General features: G+C 42.6%; 1 protein-coding gene across 1 annotated transcript in view; it reads left to right on the top strand.

Annotated features, from left to right (window-relative positions):
- Nucleotides 1-12,810: 12,810 nt before the first annotated feature.
- KIF1B (kinesin family member 1B) overlaps nt 12,811-19,350 on the top strand; it is a 199,732-nt gene continuing 193,192 nt past the window's right edge. The window contains 1 exon segment of the mRNA XM_043993853.1: nt 12,811-13,144. The gene's annotated coding sequence lies outside the window, so the exon portion shown is untranslated.

Below are 19,350 nucleotides of genomic sequence, written 5' to 3'. Positions count from 1 at the left end.
TATAAGATTTCCAATTTCCAATTTTTCTCCTTCCCTCTCCTCCCTACTCCCCTCCCCAAGACAGCAGGTAATCTGATATAGGTTATATATGTATAATAACATTAAACATATTTCTGCATTAGTCATGTTATAAGAGAAGAATCAGAGCAAAAAGGAAAAACCTCAACAAAAGAAAAACAACAGCACCCAAACCAAAAGAAATAGTATGGTTCAATCAGCATCCATATTCCACAGTTGTTGTTTTTCTGGCTTTGGAGAGCTTTTTCCATCATGAGTCCTTTGGAACTTTCTTGTACCATTGTACTGGTAAGAAGAATCTAGTCTATCACAGTTGATCAACACATAATGTTGATGATTCTGTGTACAATGTTCTCCTGGTTCTGCTCATCTCACTCATCATCAGTTCATGCAAGTCCTTCCAGATTTCTCTGAATTCTTCCTGCTCATCATTTCTTACAGAACAATAGAATTCCATTACATTCATATACCACAATTTGTTCAGCCATTCCCCAATTGATGGGCAGCCCCTCAATTTCCAATTCCTTGCCACCACAAAAAGAGCAGCTATAAATATTTTTGTACATGTAGGTCCTTTTCCCTTTTTTATGATCTCTTTGGGAAAAAGACCCAAAAGTGGTATTGCTGGGTCAAAGGGTATGCACAGCTTTATAGCCCTTTGGGCATAATTCCAAATTTCTCTCCAGAATGATTGGATCAGTTCACTGCTCCACCAACAATGCATTAGTGTGGAACACAAAGTTTTAAAAATCAATGTTACAATTTGTTTTTACATGTAAGGTGGGGGAAAATTTGAAACAAATAAACAAATGAATGAACTAACAAACGAATAAATAAATAAATTGTGGCTCTCAGAATCCAATGAGATTCTCTCTTCCTCATTCTGGACCTTCCACTTATCCTAAAAGAACCCAAGATCACCTTAGCCTTCTATACTGACATGTCATACTCATAGTGACTTTTTGCTCCTCTAAACCCCATCCCCCGCAAATAATTTTCCCCTAAGTGGTTGTCATCATACATCCTTCATTTTCTTAGTAGATTCCTTAAGCCTAAATAGAGGTTTATACATTCATCCTTGTTGGATCTCCCCCTTCTTGGATTGCACCCATTGTTCAGTCATGTGGAGATTCCTTTGGATCTTGCCTCTGTCATCCAAAATGACAGCCAGCTTTCCAAGCTTTGTGTCATCTGAAAATCTGTCAAGGATGCCATTTATGCCTTCATCCAAATCGCCAGTAAAAAATGATGACCAGCACAAGGCCAAGGATGGATTCCTGAATCTGTTCCAATATAGATCCCTCCCTCCAACTTGATGTTAATCAGCTTATGATGACTCTCTGGACCCAGTCATCCGGCAGTTCTGAATCCATTTATATGGACTCCATTCTAACTTACAAGCCTCCATTTGTCCACAAGGATCCCATGAGATACTTTGCCAAATACCTTGGTGAAATATCTACTGTATCCCCTTGCTCTGCCAATCTAGTGCCTGTCAAAAAAGGCAAATGATATTAGTCTGACATGATTGGTTCTTCATGAGACCATTCTGGCTCTTGATCACCATTATCCTTTCTAAATGCTTAGAAACTGTGCCTTGGATAATATGTTCTTGAATTTTCCAGGAACTGAAGCCAGACTCATTGGCCAAAGTCCAGTACTTAGCACAGAGCCTGGCATGTAGTTAGCAATTAATAAATGCTTATTGATTGATCATTTGGACTATAGTTTAAAGACTTCCCCATCCTACCTTTTTGGAAAATTGAACCTTTTGCCTTTCTCCATATCTGAGGCACCTCCTTTGTTATACATTTTTTGTTGTTGTTGTTTGTTTGTTTGTTTGTTTGTTTGTTTTTGCGGGACAATGAGGGTTAAGTGATTTGCCCAGAGTCACATAGCTAGTAAGTGTCAAGTGACTTAGGCCGGATTTGAACTCAGGTCCTCCTGAATCCACTGTGCTACCTAGCTGCCTCCACCATAGTTTTTATTGTTGGCTCTGATATTCTTTTTTTTTTTAATGCTAAATCAATTCTTCTATGTGGTATTTGACTTGGCAGTTAAGTGGGACAAGTGTTTCCTTCCTTTCCCCCAACATTTTCTGTTTTGAGTCCTTTTGATTGGGTTTACAATACTAAAAGAAAATGTAATTTTTCTTTCTCCCTAGCTAAGAATCCGTCATTCTATCCATTTAAACCTTAGTCTAAATTTATGATTTTCAGATCTCATCTGAGAAGAATGTTGCTTCTTTTCAGATACCATTTCCTTAGTCTGATATTTATTTCTCAAATCTTCATTTCTCTTTATCTCCCTGTCTTTCATTGGCTGAGCTGAGAAAAATATTCCTTTTGCCCCCATGAGTTTCATTTTTTTTTCTTTGGCCTAGGACTTCATAGTTGTTTTTTTTTTTTTTTTTTAGGGAGGCAATTGGGGTTAAGTGACTTGCCCAGGGTCACACAGCTAGCAAGTGTTAAGTGTCTGAGGCCAGATTTGAACTCAGGTACTCCTGACTCTATCCACTGCACCACCTAGCTGCCCCCTTCATAGTTCTTAATAATGTGTTCAAGGTTTCTTTTAGTGTTAGCATTTGTTGTCATGGAAATGGCCAGAAGTAGGTAGAAATTGTCATTTTAAATAGTTCTTGTGAGTGTCTACTATGTGCAAGGAAAAATAAGAGGTTGATCCTGTGGAGGCAACACACTCAAATTCTTTCAGCAAACATTAATCACCTAATATATGTAAGAAAACATGCCAAGCATAGGGATGTAAAGCTAAAAAAGCAACAGACCCTGTCTGCAGAACTTATAATTTAAAAGGGGGTATGAAAAATGCAAAAGTAAATATGATGCAACAGAATATAATCATGGAAAATCCAGAATGCTTTAAGAAATCTAGCAGCGGGAGAAATTGCTTGTACTTGGGGAATGATTCATGGAGGATATGAATCCTGAGCTGGACCCTGAGAGAAAAAAAAAAGATTTCAACTGACAGAAATGAGGGGGGAATGCATGACAGACATAGAATAAATGACTTGTGCAAATGTATGGTAGTAGGAGAAAGCAAAATGAGATATTAGAACAGCTAGGTTCCCTCCCGCTTGGTTGGAACATAGCTAGTATTTAGGGGAATAACGTGAAACAAGTCTGGACACTTTCCAAAGTGTAAGTTGGAGTTAGACTATACAGGACCTTCACTGCCAGGAGATAATTTTTTTTCCTTTAGGTAATAGTTTATTATCAAAGGTTTATGAGTAGGAGAATAACACAGTTGAACTATAAATTAGAGTAACTATTTTGGCAACCTGCAAAAGAGAAGGGAGAGACTGGAGGTAAGATGACCCATTAGGAGGTAATTCAATTCAACAAATATTTATTAAACACCTTCCATATGAAAAAGCACTGGGTTTAGTGCTAAAGAAGGAAACCAACCATATCTTCAAGGACAATGTACAATGTGATTGTACATATATAACTTACATCAGATTGCTTTCTGTCTTGGGGAGGGGGGAGGGAATAGAGGGAGGGAGAAAAATTTGGAACTAAAAATCTTATGAAAACAAATGTTGACGGGGGCAGCTAGGTGGCGTACTGGATAAAGCACTGGCCCTGGATTCAGGAGAATCTGAGTTCAAGTCTGACCTCAGACACTTGATACTTACAAGCTGTGTGACCCTGGGCAAGTCACTTAACCCTCATTGCCCTACCCCCCCCCCCCAAAAAAAAAGTATCAGGAAAACAAGTGTTGAAAACTATTTTGACATGTTACTAGAAAATAATAAAATATTTTTATGATGAAAAAATAAGGGTAGAATTGCATTGTCAATCAATCACCCCAATCCCAACTTGAAGAAACTCCCAAACTATTCTAGCCTTGATACCTTTATCAGGTGAAAACACCTCTATTAAATCAACCAATTAATCAAAGGCACTTAACTAATATATGTCTACATGTTCCATCTTGTGTGTCTTCTATGAAATAGCAAACCAAGTTGGAACCCAGTGTTGGAGCATCCGGCAGGCTAGAGGAAAGATCAGTTCAAGCTAAGCCTGAAAGTAGGAATCACTTTGTAGGGGAGAAGTTGAGCCTCTTTCTCCCCTCCCCACCAGTTTCAGAGGATCGGAGGATTTGGACTTCTCATCAGTATCCTAGAAGCATCCTCAGAACAGCAGCATGACTGGCAGCAGGGAGGACTGGGAGCCAAGAACAAACGTGACACACCAAGGAAAGTTAGCTTTTAGGACTCTACAAAGGGCCCAACTGAAAGCTACAATCGAGCCCAAGGGGAATTTTGTGAAGACTCCATGGAGAGGAGAAAAGTACTTCCCGGAGCTGTAAGTTACTCCCTTTGCCATATTGAGCTTCCTTTTCCCTGGACTTTGTATATACTTGTAAATGTGTCCCTAGGGCAGCTAGGTGGTGCAGTGGATAGAGCACCGGCCCTAGATTCAGGAGGACCTGAGTTCAAATCTGGCATCAGACACTTGACACTTACTAGCTGTGTGACCCTGGGCAAGTCACTTAACCCTCATTGCCTGCCCCGCCCCCAAATGTGTCCCTAGTTGGGGGGAGCAGGAGGAAAGGTACCATACCAGTTGTTCTGACTATACCAACTTAGTAAATACCCCTTTTAAAAAGCTAATTAAATCTGGCTGAGTTAAATGATATTAACTGATAAATGAGAAAACACACTGGTGGGGGCTCATGAGCTATAGTAATAAAAAAACAAGACAGAAAAACAACTCCAAAAGCCTTAAGGATTACCCTCAGAGCTTTGTGGGAGTGGTAGCCAGACACACACTCTGGAGACCTAGCTTTCAAGTACAAGTGGGAGATTGTTTTATTTAAATTATTGGGGGACTAGGCTGGGTTTTTATAAAATATTACTAAATTATATATTAATGGATATTTCATCAGTTTGGGCAGTAAGCATTTATTATTAATTAACATCACATATTATTAAAACATTGACCAAGTGTCTCCCTGACTTCCCCACTAGTCACAGGCTTACAAGCCAAAAAGTTCCTGAACTGAACTTTCCAAAGTAGGGCGGGAGAAAGTGTCCCCCCTAAACCCCATTATTAATAATTGTTTTCCTCACAAAATAGAGGAGTATCTGCAGCCCACATAGTGTAAAAAGAAAGGAATGGAGCTAGGTGGCACAGTGGATAAAGCACTGACCCTGGTGTCAGAGGATCTGAGTTCAAATTTGACTTCTGATACTTACTAGCTGTGTGACCCTGAGCAAATCACTTAACTCCAATTAACACCCCCCTACCCCCCCTCCCCCCAGCCAAAAAAAAGGCATGGAGGTGGTGAAAGTAATACCTTACGTCTCCTAAATCTATTCTCGTCTTACTGTGGCCTTTAATCCTTCCACTACTTGCTACTTTCCCTAGCCATCACTTCTCCTGGTTTCCTAGTCTCAAACCCTTAGTGAACTGGTTCAGTTTTATACTATCCTTTACTCTCAAATCCCTTGTATCCTTGTTCTAGCAGCACTCAGACTTTTCAGAATCCCAAGTGTTGATTGTTTATACATCTCCCTCCTCTTCTGTGCCTCTGGGCAGAGATGAAGATGGTGCTGATTGGCTCCATTACAAATTAGCTATTCCCTCTGGACCCTTGCAATAAAAGTAGAAAGCAATCTTTCTACTGCCTCCTAATTGATTCTCTGTCCTGCTCACCACAGCATCAGTTTTAAACCTTCTCTACTTTCCTCAAGCCTGTGACAGCACCTCCTCCCCTTCTCAGCCAAGAACCTATACTACTCACAATTTGCTTGGGGGTGGAGGGGGAAGGGGGGGCGGGAATGTGTGCCATTTGCTATGATTTCCCTCTTCTCCCTTTCTATTAATTTCACAACCCCTTTATATCATCACCTACTATTGATTCCTTTACTCCAGGCTGATAATGAGGTGGCCTTTCTCTTCACCAAGACCAGCTCCTCTTTATGTACCCTTGATTCATCCTCTTCCATTTTCTTCAGCAGATTACCTATAATTCCGTTCTCCAATCTTGTATCTAGTTACTAGTACAAGTAATAATAAGGGGCAGCTAGGTGGCGCAGTGGATAGAGCACCGGCCCTGGAGTCAGGAGTACCTGGGTTCAAATCCGGCCTCAGACACTTAACACTTACTAGCTGTGTGACCCTGGGCAAGTCACTTAACCCCAATTGCCTCACTAAAAAACAAAACAAAACAAAAAACAAGTAATAATAAATGAGTAACCTAATTTACTAGTTCTTTCCCTGCTGCCTACAAACACATCCACATCTCCCCTATTCTTTTTTTTTTTTTGCAGGGCAATGAGGGTTAAGTGACTTGCTTAGGGTCACACAACTAGTGAGTATCGAGTGTCTGAGGCTGGGTTTGAACTCAGGTCCTCTTGAATTCAGGGCCGGTGCTTTATCAACTGAGCCACCTAGCTGCCCCCTCCCCTATTCTTTTTTTTTTTTTTTAAGTGAGGCAATTGGGGTTAAGTGACTTGCCCAGGGTCACACAGCTAGTAAGTATCAAGTGTCTGAGGCCGGATTTGAACTCAGGTACTCCTGAATCCAGGGCTGGTGCTCTATCCACTGCGCCACCTAGCTGCCCCTCCCCTATTCTTTTTTTTTTTTTTTTTTTTTTGCGGGGCAATGGGGGTTAAGTGACTTGCCCAGGGTCACACAGCTAGTAAGTGTTAAGTGTCTGAGGCCGGATTTGAACTCAGGTACTCCTGAATCCAAGGCCGGTGCTTTAACCACTGCGCCATCTAGCTGCCCCCTCCCCTATTCTTTTAAAAGAAAAAATCTTCACTAGGTTCTGTTATCCCTACTAGATATTATCCTATATCTTTACTCTCTTTCTTCTCCAAACATCTTGGAGAACCCATCTACACTCATTACCTCTACTTTCTATCTTCTCTGTCTTCTAAACTCTTAAATCTGCATAGATCTAACTATCCAGTCCTAGTCTCTTTCTTGGCTCCAGTCCTAAACCACCAATGGCCTATTGTTTGTTTTTTCCCCCAGAGCTTCCAAGCATATTGATTTATTATTTTCATTATTTAAAAATTTTTTAAATATTTTTGGGGCAGCTAGGTGGCACAGTGGATAGAGCACCGGCCCTGGATTCAGGAGGACCTGAGTTCAAATCTGGCTCAAACACTTGACACTTCCTAGCTGTGTGACCCTGGGCAAGTCACTTAACCCTCATTGCCCTGCCTCCCTCCCCAATTTAATATTTTTATTTAAAGCTTTGAGTTCCAAATCCTATCCCTCTCTCCATCCTTCCTATCACCCTCCCTGAGACAGTAAACAAATTCGATATAGGTTATACATATGCAATTACATAAAACATTTCCATATTAGTCATTATGTACAAGAATCGAACGAAAGAAAAAATGAAGGAAAGGGAGAAATAGCATGTTTCATCTGTATTCAGTCAATACCATTTCTCTCTCTGGAGGCAGATAGTATGCTTCATTACTTATTGGCTTTTTAAAACTGGATGTCCCATAAACATCACAAACTCAATGTGTCCAGAACAACTCATCTTTCCTCCCAAACCCTTCTGAATTTCCCTATTTCTATGGAAGCCACCCGCCATCCTTCCAGTTAGCTAGATTACCAACCTTGCTGTCATCCTCAACCACTCATTTTCATTTACTCCATACAAGTCACTTGCTACGCCTTGTTATCACTATCTCCACAACATTCCTTCCATATCTCCCCTTCTTTCCACTTACACAGCCATTTTGGTTCAGGTCCTCATCATCTTCTGCCTGGACTACTATAATAGACCATATTTTGGTCTCCCTCTCTCACCTCTTCCCACTTCAGTCCATGAGGTCCTTTCAACTTGGCTCAACTGCCAAGCATTCTACTGAAGAGAGTGCAATTCTGATGGGCTGGTCACATTGTTCAAATGCCAAACATTCATTTGCCTAAAAGACTATTTTATGGAGAACTCACACAAGGCAAACACTTACATGGAGGTCAGAAGAAGCAGGACAAAGACACTCTCAAGGTCTCTGAAGAACTTTGTTATTGATTGTGAGACATGGGAGGCACTGGCACAGGACCATCAAGCATGGTGTGCCTTTATCATAGAAGGTGCTGTACTCTATGAGCAAAGCAGAATTTCAGTAGCTCAAAAGAAATGTGAGGGGCAGCTAGGTGGCACAGTGGATAGAGCACCGGCCCTGGAGTCAGGAGTACCTGAGTTCAAATCTGGCCTCAGACACTTAACACTTACTAGCTGTGTGACCCTGGGCAAGTCACTTAACCCCAATTGCCTCACTAAAAAAAAAAAAAAAAGAAAGAAAGAAATGTGAGATGCACAGATTTAGAGACATCTCCCTCCAAAATGGTCATATGGACTATTCTTGCCCAACCTGTGGTAGAGTCTTTCAAGCTCTACTCCTGGTAGAGGTAATGAGGGCTGAACTAGAGTGGTAGCCCAGTGAATGAGGAGAAGCAGATAGATGCACAAGATGCGACCGAGGCAAAACCAACCAGATGTGGTGACTGATAGGATTGTTTTTATGGGGAGAGGGAGAGAATGAATCTAAGTTTGCCATAGAGGTGACTTGAAGGATGATGGTTTCATCAACAGAAATGTGGAAGTTTGGAGAAGAAATCTGGATTTTGGAGCCCTGTGACTCCCTAATGAATCATCACTGGCAGCCTCTGGATACTGTTGCTTCTAAAATCCCAAGTAATCCCCAGTAACCTCCAGGAGTAACTCATAACAAATACAAAGTAGTTCTGATCAAAGTGCTATCCAATGACTATATTGGTACTTTGGGGGATGGGTCAGAAGTTACATTTTGTTTTGTTACAGAAGTATACTGGCATTTGCTTGAATATAACTGTTGGGAGGATTGGAGCACAGTGAAGTAATTGGGAATTGCTTCCATAAAAAATAAAGGTACTTAAATAAAAATAAAAAATGGATTTGGGTTTGGAGAAGTTGGAGGAAATAAAAAGAATCCTCTTTTGGATGTTTTGAGGTACATATGCCCACAGCCACCTATGTCCATGGCACATGCAGGTGGTGATTTCTGGAAGATAATTGAGAGTGAAGAGGGGGCAGCTAGGTGGCGAAGTGGATTGAGCACCGGCTCTGGAGTCAGGAGGACCTGAGTTCAAATCCGGCCTCAGACACTTAACACTTACTAGCTGTGTGACCCTGGGCAAGTCACTTAACCCCCATTGCCCTGCAAAAAAAAAAAAGAGAGTGAAGGACTAGAGTTCAGGAGAGCTTTAGAGCAGGATAGAGATCTGGGAGTCATTTACATAGAGATCATTGAATCCATAGGGACTGATGATACCAGCTAAGGGCAGTGGGTCAGGAGAAAAGAGTCCCCTGGATAGATCCAAGGAGGTCTGTCTACACTGAGTTGTCTGGATCAGGTGAGATGCCATGTGGACCTGAACTAAAATGGAAGCAGGATGAATGGAAAGGAGGAGCCAAATTCATGAGAGATTGGAAAGGTAAAATCAGTAGGACTTGGCAACTTATTGAATATGGGTGGAGAGGGAGAAAGAAAAGTGAAAGATGACCAAGGTTTTGAAAGTTCCCTAAATGGGAAGATGAAGGAAGCTGATTTACTATCTTTTTTTTTTTTTTTTGGTGAGGCAGTTGGGGTTAAGTGACTTGCCCAGGGTCACACAGCTAGTAAGTGTCAAGGATCTGAGGTCACATTTGAATTCAGGTCCTCCTGAATCCAGGGCTGGTGCTTTATCCACTGCGCCACCTAGCTGCCCCTTCTGATTTACTATCAATAAAAATACGGTATTTTGGAGGAGGGGGTAGGTTTGAGATGGAAGATGCTATATTAAATTTTGAGTATACTGAGGTGCTGGTGGTATATATTAGTGGAAAGGCGTGGTCTGTAGTTGAAATTGCAGGCCTGGAGTTCCAGGATGAGCAACTGGGGCTGGATTTACAAACTGGGGAGGTGCCTGCCATGGAATGGATGAGATCACTGCAACAGAATGCAGAGGGCTAAGGCCAGAATCTTGAGGGACACCCACACTTCTGGGGCAGGTGGAGGAAGATGAATCAGTGAGGAAGAAGTGGTTAGACAGGTAGGAGAACCAGGAGAGAGCAGTGGCATAGAAACCAAGAAGGGAAAAAGCATCCAGTGGGAGAGCATTGTTATGAGTGTCAAATCCTGCAGTGAGGTCAAGGAGGAGGAGGAGGAGTAATACTGAGAATAGGTCATTATATTTGGCAATTAATTAAGAAAGAAGTTTCAGTATAGTGATTGTGGGAAGCCCATTAACAAGGATTGAAGTGAGTGGTGAAGCAATGAGTAGAGATTTCTCTTTTTTGGAAGTTTAGCAGTGAAGAAGGAGAGAGGGAGAAGGAAAGGGGTGAGGGAAGGGATGGATGGAGAGAGAGACAGAGACAGAGAGAGAACAATGTGTGAGAGTATAGCAGGGTCAAGAGAGTGTCAGTTTGTGGGTTATTATTATTTTTTGGAGGGGGGTTGAGTAGACCTTTGTGTGTTTGTCAGGTGTGGGAAAGGAGGTAGGAGAGGGAGAAGAGGAGGAGGGGATGAAGATAAAAGAGTTCCTGAAGAGATGGGGTCAAGGATACAAGTGAAGGTATCAGCCCTGGCAAAGAGGAGTGCCACCTTATCTTCTAAGATAAGATAGGAGATGATCTAGGGGTAGTTGAGACTATCTGGTATTATTAAATGCTCTGCTCTTTGAGGGAAAGGACCATGTCTTATTTTTGTCTATTTGTTGTATGAAACCATGAATTATATTCTAAATGTTTCTTGTGCATGTCTTATTGATGCAAATAAACAACTCCCCCAAAGACTGAGATTGTGTTTTTTTTTTGTTTGTTTTTGCAGGGCAATGGGGGTTAAGTGACTTGCCCAGGGTCACACAGCTAGTAAGTGTCAAGTGTCTGAGGCTGGATTTGAACTCAGGTCCTCCTGAATCCAGGACCAGTGCTTTATCCACTGTGCCACCTAGCTGCCCCAAGATTGTGTTTTAATATTGCCTTTGTGAGAAAATAATTAATAATAATGGATTTCTTGGGAGACCCAAAGTTCAGTTTCTCAGTCTTCCTCTCCCCCCTCCAGAAAGTCCAGGTCTAGATCTGAAACAAAAGAAATGGAGATAGGGAGCAGAGAAGTTAGGGAGACTAGTAGTCAATCCTTTATTGGTATTATATTAATAAATTAATATGTGCTTACCCAAAACTGATTTAAAAAACACACCTTAGCAACTATTTCAGGACAAACCTATTCATAACCTTTTCCATTTTCTTTACACTTTACAAACTCCAATCCAGTGACACTTGCCTCCTTGTCGTTTCTTTAATAAGGCGCTCCCATCACCAAATACTCTGAATTTCAACTGGTTGTTTCCCATGCCTGGAATTCACTCCCTCATCATCCTTACCTCCCGGCTTCCTTCAAGTCCCAGCTGAAGTTCCACCTTAGACAAGAATCCTTTCCTCGTCCTCCTTAATTCTAGTGTTTTCCCTCTCTTGATTACCTCCAATTTATCCTGCATACAGCTTGTTTGCACATAGTTGTTTGCATGCTGTCTTTCCCAATTAGACTGTGAGCTCCTTGAGAGCTTTTTAAAAAAAACAAAAAAAAAAAAACCCCAAGATCCATTTATTTAGTATTCTCAGAGATTTTAGATTCACTTATTTAAAACAAATTTAAAGAAATCTTAAGGTCCCAAAGTAGGAAACATTATATAATCCAAGGACACCAGGTGATCTTTCAACATTTTGTTTTCATTTCACGAACAGTTTCTACAACAGACCATGAGAAACTCTATACGAACTGAGGTTTGGTAATAAATCCTTTTGCATCCCCACCCCCACCCCGTCCCCTGCTGAGCTAGATTAGCTTCCTTTGCCTTCCTCTGTATCCCCAGGGTTTAGCACTGTGCCTGGCATCTTAAAGGCGCTTAATAGATATTTTATCCACTAACTGGCTTAACGAATATTTTGATTGTTAGATCTGGGTAGGAATGATGGACTTGGAAAAGAGAAAACTTGGGGTTAGGGGACGGCGACAAGAGAACGGTCTGCGGGTCAGGGAAGGGCTGTCCTCCAGGAGAGGGGGGCTAGAGTGGCCGGCCCTCGAGGGCAGAGGTAGGAGCCAAGGATAGAAGAAGTCGCAAAGATGCGGATTTGGGTTGGATGTCCAGCGAAACCAAGCGGCCTCCGGGCCGGGCAGCCGGGACAATAGCCTTCATTACAAGTCTGCAAGCAGACGCGCGCCTACGGGTTAGGCGTGTTAAAGAGGAGGACTCGCGGTAGGGCCTGCAATGGCTCTGGATGTCCTGCCAAGCCCCCGGCCCCGGCTTTGGGAGCCTGATTCCTCTCAGGGCCCCGTGACTCAGGACTGGGAGCCCGCCCTCCCTTCCTCCCTCGCCCTGGAGCAGGGCCTGGCTGCCAACCGGCCACCGAGCGCCCGGGTATTCCAGAGGCCGGCTCGTGGGTCTGACTGCATGGACGAGATGACCTTTAGCAAGGGCCCAACAAATCCCCCTCCCCCTTGGTACCCTCCCCGCCAGCTCGGGCCCCTGGGCCACCAGGGTGCGCTGTGTGGGTGTCCCCGAGAATTCTCGCCCCTTCTCCGGGCCCCCACCCCTCCTCCGGTCCGCCTTTGCTCCCATAGGCTCAGAGTGCCTCGGACTCTGCCTTCTTATTGGCTGGTGGCAGTGCCAGTTTCTCGGGCAGGGAGGCGGGTCCCGTGACGCACCGAGGGGGCGAGGGCGGCGCCTGCGGCTCGAGGGAGCGGGGGCGGGGCGGGGCTTGGGGCGGATCCGCCGCTGTCGCCTTCGCTGCCCGCCGCCGCCGCCGCCGCCTCAGCCGGGCCAGTGTGACCGCGGCCGTCGTGGGAGTCGCAGCCAGCCCCGGAGCCGCGTCCCTGCTTTGCTCGCTTCCCTCATCGCCCCTGGGATGCGGGGCCGCGCCTCGCCATGACGGGCTCGGGGCGTCCCGCTCTCCGGCTCCGGCTCCAGCCCCAGGCGGCGGCTCCTCTCGGGGTGGTGCTGCGGCGCGCCGCCGCTGTCCGACCCGGCGCCTGCTGACTGCGGCTCCCGCTCCTCCTTCTCCTTCTCCTCCGCCGCGCCCACGCCCCGGCTCGGCGCTGGGTCCTGAGGTGAGGCCGGGGAGGAGGGCCCGGAGTGGGGGGGGGCCGTTGGGGGCCGGGGGAGAAGGGAGGGAGGGGCCGCTGCCAAAGGACGCTGCGGGGGGGGGGGCGCTGCTGGCGGGTCGGGGAGGGGGTGGAGGAGAGAGGAGGGGGCGCGCGGCCCCGGGGGAGTGAAGGGAAGAGGAGGGGGCGCGCGGCCGCGGGCAGGCTTGGGGAGAGGGCGGGGAGGAGGGGGAGCGCCGAGAAAGGATTGAGGGCGGGGGAGGGAGGCGGGAGGGCGGGGGACGCATTAGTGGCGATTGACAGGAGAGCGAGGGCCAGGAATTTGGGCGAGCTCTCCCTAACCCCGAGTCTGCCAAACGGCACCCCCCCAGCTCCACCCCTTCCCCCGATTTTTAGGGGATCGGGAGGGAGGCGTGAAACTGGGGAGGTGCCCCCCCCTTGGAGGAGGGGGGGGTGGAATCAGGGAAGCTTCTGGGCATCCTTTCACCTTCTGACAGCTGGTATCGCAGGGCGGATAGCAAATGGACCCTGGTTCCTTCTCCCCCTCTCCCCTTCTCCCCTTCTTCACTCCTCCCTCTCCGCCCCCCTCCCGCCCGTTTTCCCCCTCTCCCTCCTCTTTCCCTTCCCTTCCTCACTCCTTCTCCCTCTCGCCACCCCTCCATGGCCCCCTCTCTCCCTCTCCTTTCTCTGCGCTCTCTTCACCTCCCTCCCCACAGAAGGAAAGGTTTATTATTTCCCCTGATGAGTTGTTGGGCTGCTGCCCCTCCTCATAGTGGTTCTTTGCCTAGGCTAGCAACTTAGGGTTCTGATTGTGGATCTGATCACCTTTCCCTTGTTTCCCCTCCACTTCTTGCAAGACGCCAGGCCAACTGTGTTCTTGCTGCTCCAGCCTCCAAGGTGCTGATGTGTGTTAACCTGATCTCTAGGCAGTTGGATGCCAGGATTCTCCTGGTGGTTCCTTCCAGTGGCTCATGGACAAGCTGGTTAATTTATTTTCAGAGACTGGCGAGGTTCGTTCTGAGCAATGTCGACCCTTTCCATGTATTTCTCTTTTAATTTTCAAGTGTTTGCTGGTGTTCAAGGCTTTCGGTTCAGAATATCATGATTCCCTTTTTTGCGACCGATGAAGTAAGAGACACATAATGGGACTGGAAAAATTGAAGGTTTGAAGGCTAGAAAGAGGATAGAAGCTGAGAAGGTAGGGGCTTATTCCGCGATGTCCAGATGTGGTAAAGGCTGTATGTAGTCACTGTATTCACAGGACAGAATTACCATGGCAGCCATATTGGGAGGATGATCTGACAGTCCTTTAGGAGCCAAGTCCAGGCTGCTGGAAGGTACAGAATGACAGCCCTGGCTGCTTTCAGGGTGACTGGTTGCATTAGAGGCCAAGTTGTGGGGGCTGGGAGGCTGCTAGAGTAGGCTAGTCATTGTTCATAGAAAACAAAACAATACATTCCATTTCTTAAAAGCAGAATTGAGCTTCCAGGTCATATTTTTTCACCGGTGAATTGTAAAATTGGCTTCAAATCTGAACTGCCCTCAAGATTGCTCTTTTCTCTTAGCAGGAGATATGATGTGTTACTGAATTTACCCACAGTGGCCTTGCCTCAAGGTATTATATTATGTATGGGCAAATAGGATTTGTGCTCAGGTTAATCCTGGTAGGTACTTGATTCAGCACATTTCCCATATCTTTAAGAGATCTATAACTGTGAATGTTAAATAAAAAAAAATAATGGAGGCTATGTCCACCTTTATAACTAAGGTCACTGCCTATTTTTATGAAATCTTTAGTAAGACTCACAGATTTAGGTGGCCACTTCACTGATTACACACGACACTTTGTGTCATAGTATGTTTCTGAGTACCTGTCATATCTTTAAATGGAAGTGCAGTGTTTAGCATATGGCAGCCTTTAAGAGATGTATCATCATCGATTTTAGGGAAAGGGTGCCATTTTGTTCCTTTAGCATAATTCTAACTTAAATCTTTTCTCAGCATTACTTCCGATAAACAGAAAAAGCCTGACATGTTTCCTGTTTTAGTTGGAATAATAGTTGATTATCTAAAGAAAATCAGATTGCCAATTGATCATATTGTGGAAGGGCAGTCAGTCTTCACATTATCAGAGTCCTTTATATTATCTCAGTTTAAGTTGAGAACTCAACACCTAGTGTTATCTACAGTCACAGGGTTGGAATGGGATCTTGAGACATCAGCTTCCAGCCTTTGTGTTCTTTATTAGGAAAAAAATTGAAACTTCTTAAAACCAGTTAAATGAACTCAACTTAAAAGTTTATTTTATGAAAATAATAAATACAGCCTTAATAATTTTGGTTTTGAGCCTTCCTTTTAAAGATTTGGAAGTTCCTGTGTAATACTGTAGTTCAAAGCACATTGACACTAAATTGTTTTCAAACTGAATTAAGCTATGACAACTTGAAATTTTCTATATAATTTTGTTTCCCCTAATTACAAAGTTATTAATAAAAATAGATTGGTTTTTTAAAAAACACATGGATTGGAGAATTCTATCTAAATAGGTTTTCAATATTTTTTTTTATGTGAGATCTGATTAACTGAATTGTGAGTCAAATATCTTAGGTATTTGTGAAAGTCTATCCCTTAACAAATACTTTGCTAGAATTTATCCAGTTGATTACAATGTCCAAGTTTTAGAACTGTTTTTTTCCTTTGCAAGACTAGTTATGAATCCAGTTTCTCTTTCCTTTCTTTCATGTTTCCCAGTTTGAATCTATGTAATGAATAAATACCTAAGAATGGTCTGGCAACAAAGTGTTTCCAAGGCAAAGTGGTTCACTCTAGCTTATTTTCCTGGTTGTAGTTTTAACCTATACAAAAATAAAGAATTGGACTTATGTGTTCTCTCTTATATGACCCTTCCCAAGGCTGCTGACTCCAGCAGGTGTTTTTCTGAAAGAAATATATCTTGTTATTTGACATGGTTCATTTTCTGATAGATTTGAAATTAATGACATTTCCAGTCTACATTCTGTAACTGTCTCTTTGAAAAATTAGTCTTGTTTAATGGACGGTAGTGAATTTTTACAATTCTTTTGGGAATGTGAGCAGGGTGAAACAGTTCTTATAGAACCTCTTTTTTTTTTTTTAATTAAGCTGATAGAAAAATTTGAAAAAAGTGATACCAGCATGGTTATCATTCAGAAAGTCTACAAAAATGTGCCCTTGACTTTTTCCTGAAGTAAAATTTCTTATTGTGAACGAGTGATCTTTTTAGTTTTTTCTCTAGAATCATTATTGATTAATATTGGTTGCCTAAATAGAGGCTTCAAGGTGTAACGATTGGAATGACACCACCTGCTGGAGACTTACTGTAGAAATGAGGCGAACATCTCTGAGGGCAAGACCGTGCGTCTTTTCTAGGGGGAGCTGGGCGCTCTGCCTCTCACTCTTTTCCTGGGGATGCTGGTGGAGAAGGGAGCTAGAAATGCTCTCTTCCTTTTAATAGATAGGAATCTAGGCCTTTTCTTTTCTCTTTACCAAATTCTTATTCTCCTTAATAAATGCTAAAAAGCCTAACTCTTGCTAAAGCTTATAATTTATTGGCAACCACTCATTAGATATTTTAGACAGAATAGCTAGAATTTTAGCCCTTAACAAAGGTATTTAGAAACTGCCATTTTGAAGGTATTCTGAAGTGGCCAAAATTACTCTTTTTTATTCTATTTTCTGCAACAACTAAGATTTTTTTTTACCCTTACCACTCCCATCAACCAGCCAAGTGATCCAAATTCCAGTAATATTTGTTACCTATATCTAAGTCTTATCTTCCAACTAGACTGTGAGCCTCTGGAGGATAGGGGGCAGTGTTTTGTACTGTTTCTGTGGCCTCTACAATGCTTAATGATTTAGATTATGCTTCATATTTAAATTAAACATAAAGATATTTAAACTTACAAAAGGTATAAAATATGGAATAGATTTGTTATGTGTTACTTGAAGACCCCCTGTGGAGGATTTATGGGACATCATGACCAACAATCCTGTTGGTAAGAAGTTATAAATGGATTGAAATTTATACCATTGTAGGGAATTTGTGGTTTGTGGTGGTGGTGTTTAATCATGTCTGCTCTCCATGGGGTTTTCTTAGGAAAGATACTAGAGTGGTTTGCCATTTCCTTCTTCTGTGGATTAAGGTAAACAGAGGTTAAGTGACTTGCTTCCAGGAGTGTCAGAGACAGGATTTGAACTCAGATCTTCCTGACACTGGACACAGAGATCTATTCACTGAATCACCTAGCTCCCTTAATATCCATGTGGACTAGATCACAAATTCATTGAAGTATGGAAATGTTTGACTATTTGCCTGTATGGAAGTTTTAGATCCTCTTGGCCATGTGTTCCAATAAATAAGCTCTTTTATTAGTTTGTTTGCTTTGGCATTTTGAATAATTTTCTTTAGCTCCTCAGTTCAAATTAACTTGATGTCTGCAATCCAAGAAGCTTCCACCTCATGCTTAGAAGTGATTTGAGCAGCACTGAATAGAGATTCATCCTGTTGTGCTCTAGAATATTGTGGTTGCTAGAAGCAGAATAGCATCTTAATTAGTTTGTTAAGCTTATCAGACCTTTAACCCAAGGATGGATCTTCAGCAACAAAAAATGAATGACAAAATAGGATGCAACAGAACAATTTGCCTTATAGTCTTTCCCCCCCAGGAATACTTAAAAAAAAAAGTCAGATGTACCTGTAGTTAGGATTTGATAAGAATCTTTTCACAAGAGAATGAAATTACTATGTAGTTGACTCTCTTTTTCATAGCAGTGTTTATTTTGCTAAATCTCTATTATTGTGTAGCCATCCTCATCTTATTCAATGATATTCTTGTCCATAGCCCCCTGGAAATCCTTCATAGGAGCTCCCTCCGTTCTACTGGCAGTGGGAGTGGGTGGGTGAAGCCTTCCTTTTTTACATCTCTTGGTTTGGAGTGCATTTGTTCAAGGGTGCTCCAATGGGACACAGGGCTTTCCCTCCATCAGTTATTCTTTGTGCTGCATGACCAACCAATCCGCTATTCTATTGGTGGTGCTTATGGCTGTAAAGCATAGAATACTACAGTCTCTAAATATTTAAAGTTCTAGGTTACCCAAAGGGTACAGGAGTAGACTAGTATTACTCTTGAACAATTATACAGGATAAACATCATCAATGTTATTAGCAAAGCAGTATAAAATCAGAAAGGAATGTGTCAGTTTTTGTTATTGTTAAATAAAATAAACTTAGAAAAAGGAAAGTGCTTTTCTTTAAGTAAGAGATTTTCTTGCAAAAATTTCTATAATGGACTCTTTTCTTTGGATAGGGGAACTATTTAAAACTGCATTGAATTGTTGATATTTATTTGCCCACATCTCAACCTCTGGCCAGTCTAGTTTACTGCATTTTCTTTTTGGAATTAAAAAGAACATGGTTTTTATTATTATAAATATCATCACAATTATCAATTTAATTGTTAACAAAGACTACATAATAGGGAATAAAATTTTAACACCCTCAGTTAACAAAGTAGAATCAACCAACTGAAATGATAGTGGTGAACAAAAAAAAAAAGCTTTTGCTCCAAATTTCTAAGTCCATCTGAAATTCTGTCTACTTCCTTTGGCTTTGTATTTTTTAAAACATGCTTTTATTGATATAGCAAATAACATTTTTAAGACAAAGAAGAGGGAAAAATCAGCATAATTGGCGAATACATCAAAAAAGTCTGAAAATATGTGCAATGTACATCCCTTGTGGACTTCACATCTCTGAAAAGTAGTAGGGTAGATATAATTTCTCATATTATTTCTTTAGAGCCATGCTTATTCTTCATCATTTTGCAAAGTTCATTTACAAAAAATTTTTGATTCTTTCCATTTACTTTGTTGTAGTCATCGTATAGTTTTCTTGGCAGTTTCATTCTGCATCAGTTCATGTAGACTTTTTCATGGTTCTCTAAATTAAACTCATTCATCATTACTTTTATTTATTTATTTATTTAAAAAAAATTTTTTTGGCGAGGCAATTGGGGTTAAGTGACTTGCCCAGGGTCACACAGCTAGTAAGTGTTAAGTGTCTGAGGCCGCATTTGAACTCAGGTCCTCCTGAATCCAGGGCTGGTGCTTTAGCCACTGCGCCACCTAGCTGCCCCCATCATTACTTTCAACCTTGTAATATTCCATTACACTCA

The sequence above is a fragment of the Dromiciops gliroides genome, chromosome 3 (assembly GCF_019393635.1).
Source record: "Dromiciops gliroides isolate mDroGli1 chromosome 3, mDroGli1.pri, whole genome shotgun sequence".
Classification (NCBI taxonomy): domain Eukaryota; kingdom Metazoa; phylum Chordata; class Mammalia; order Microbiotheria; family Microbiotheriidae; genus Dromiciops; species Dromiciops gliroides.
This window is presented reverse-complemented; position numbering and strand designations above follow the sequence as displayed.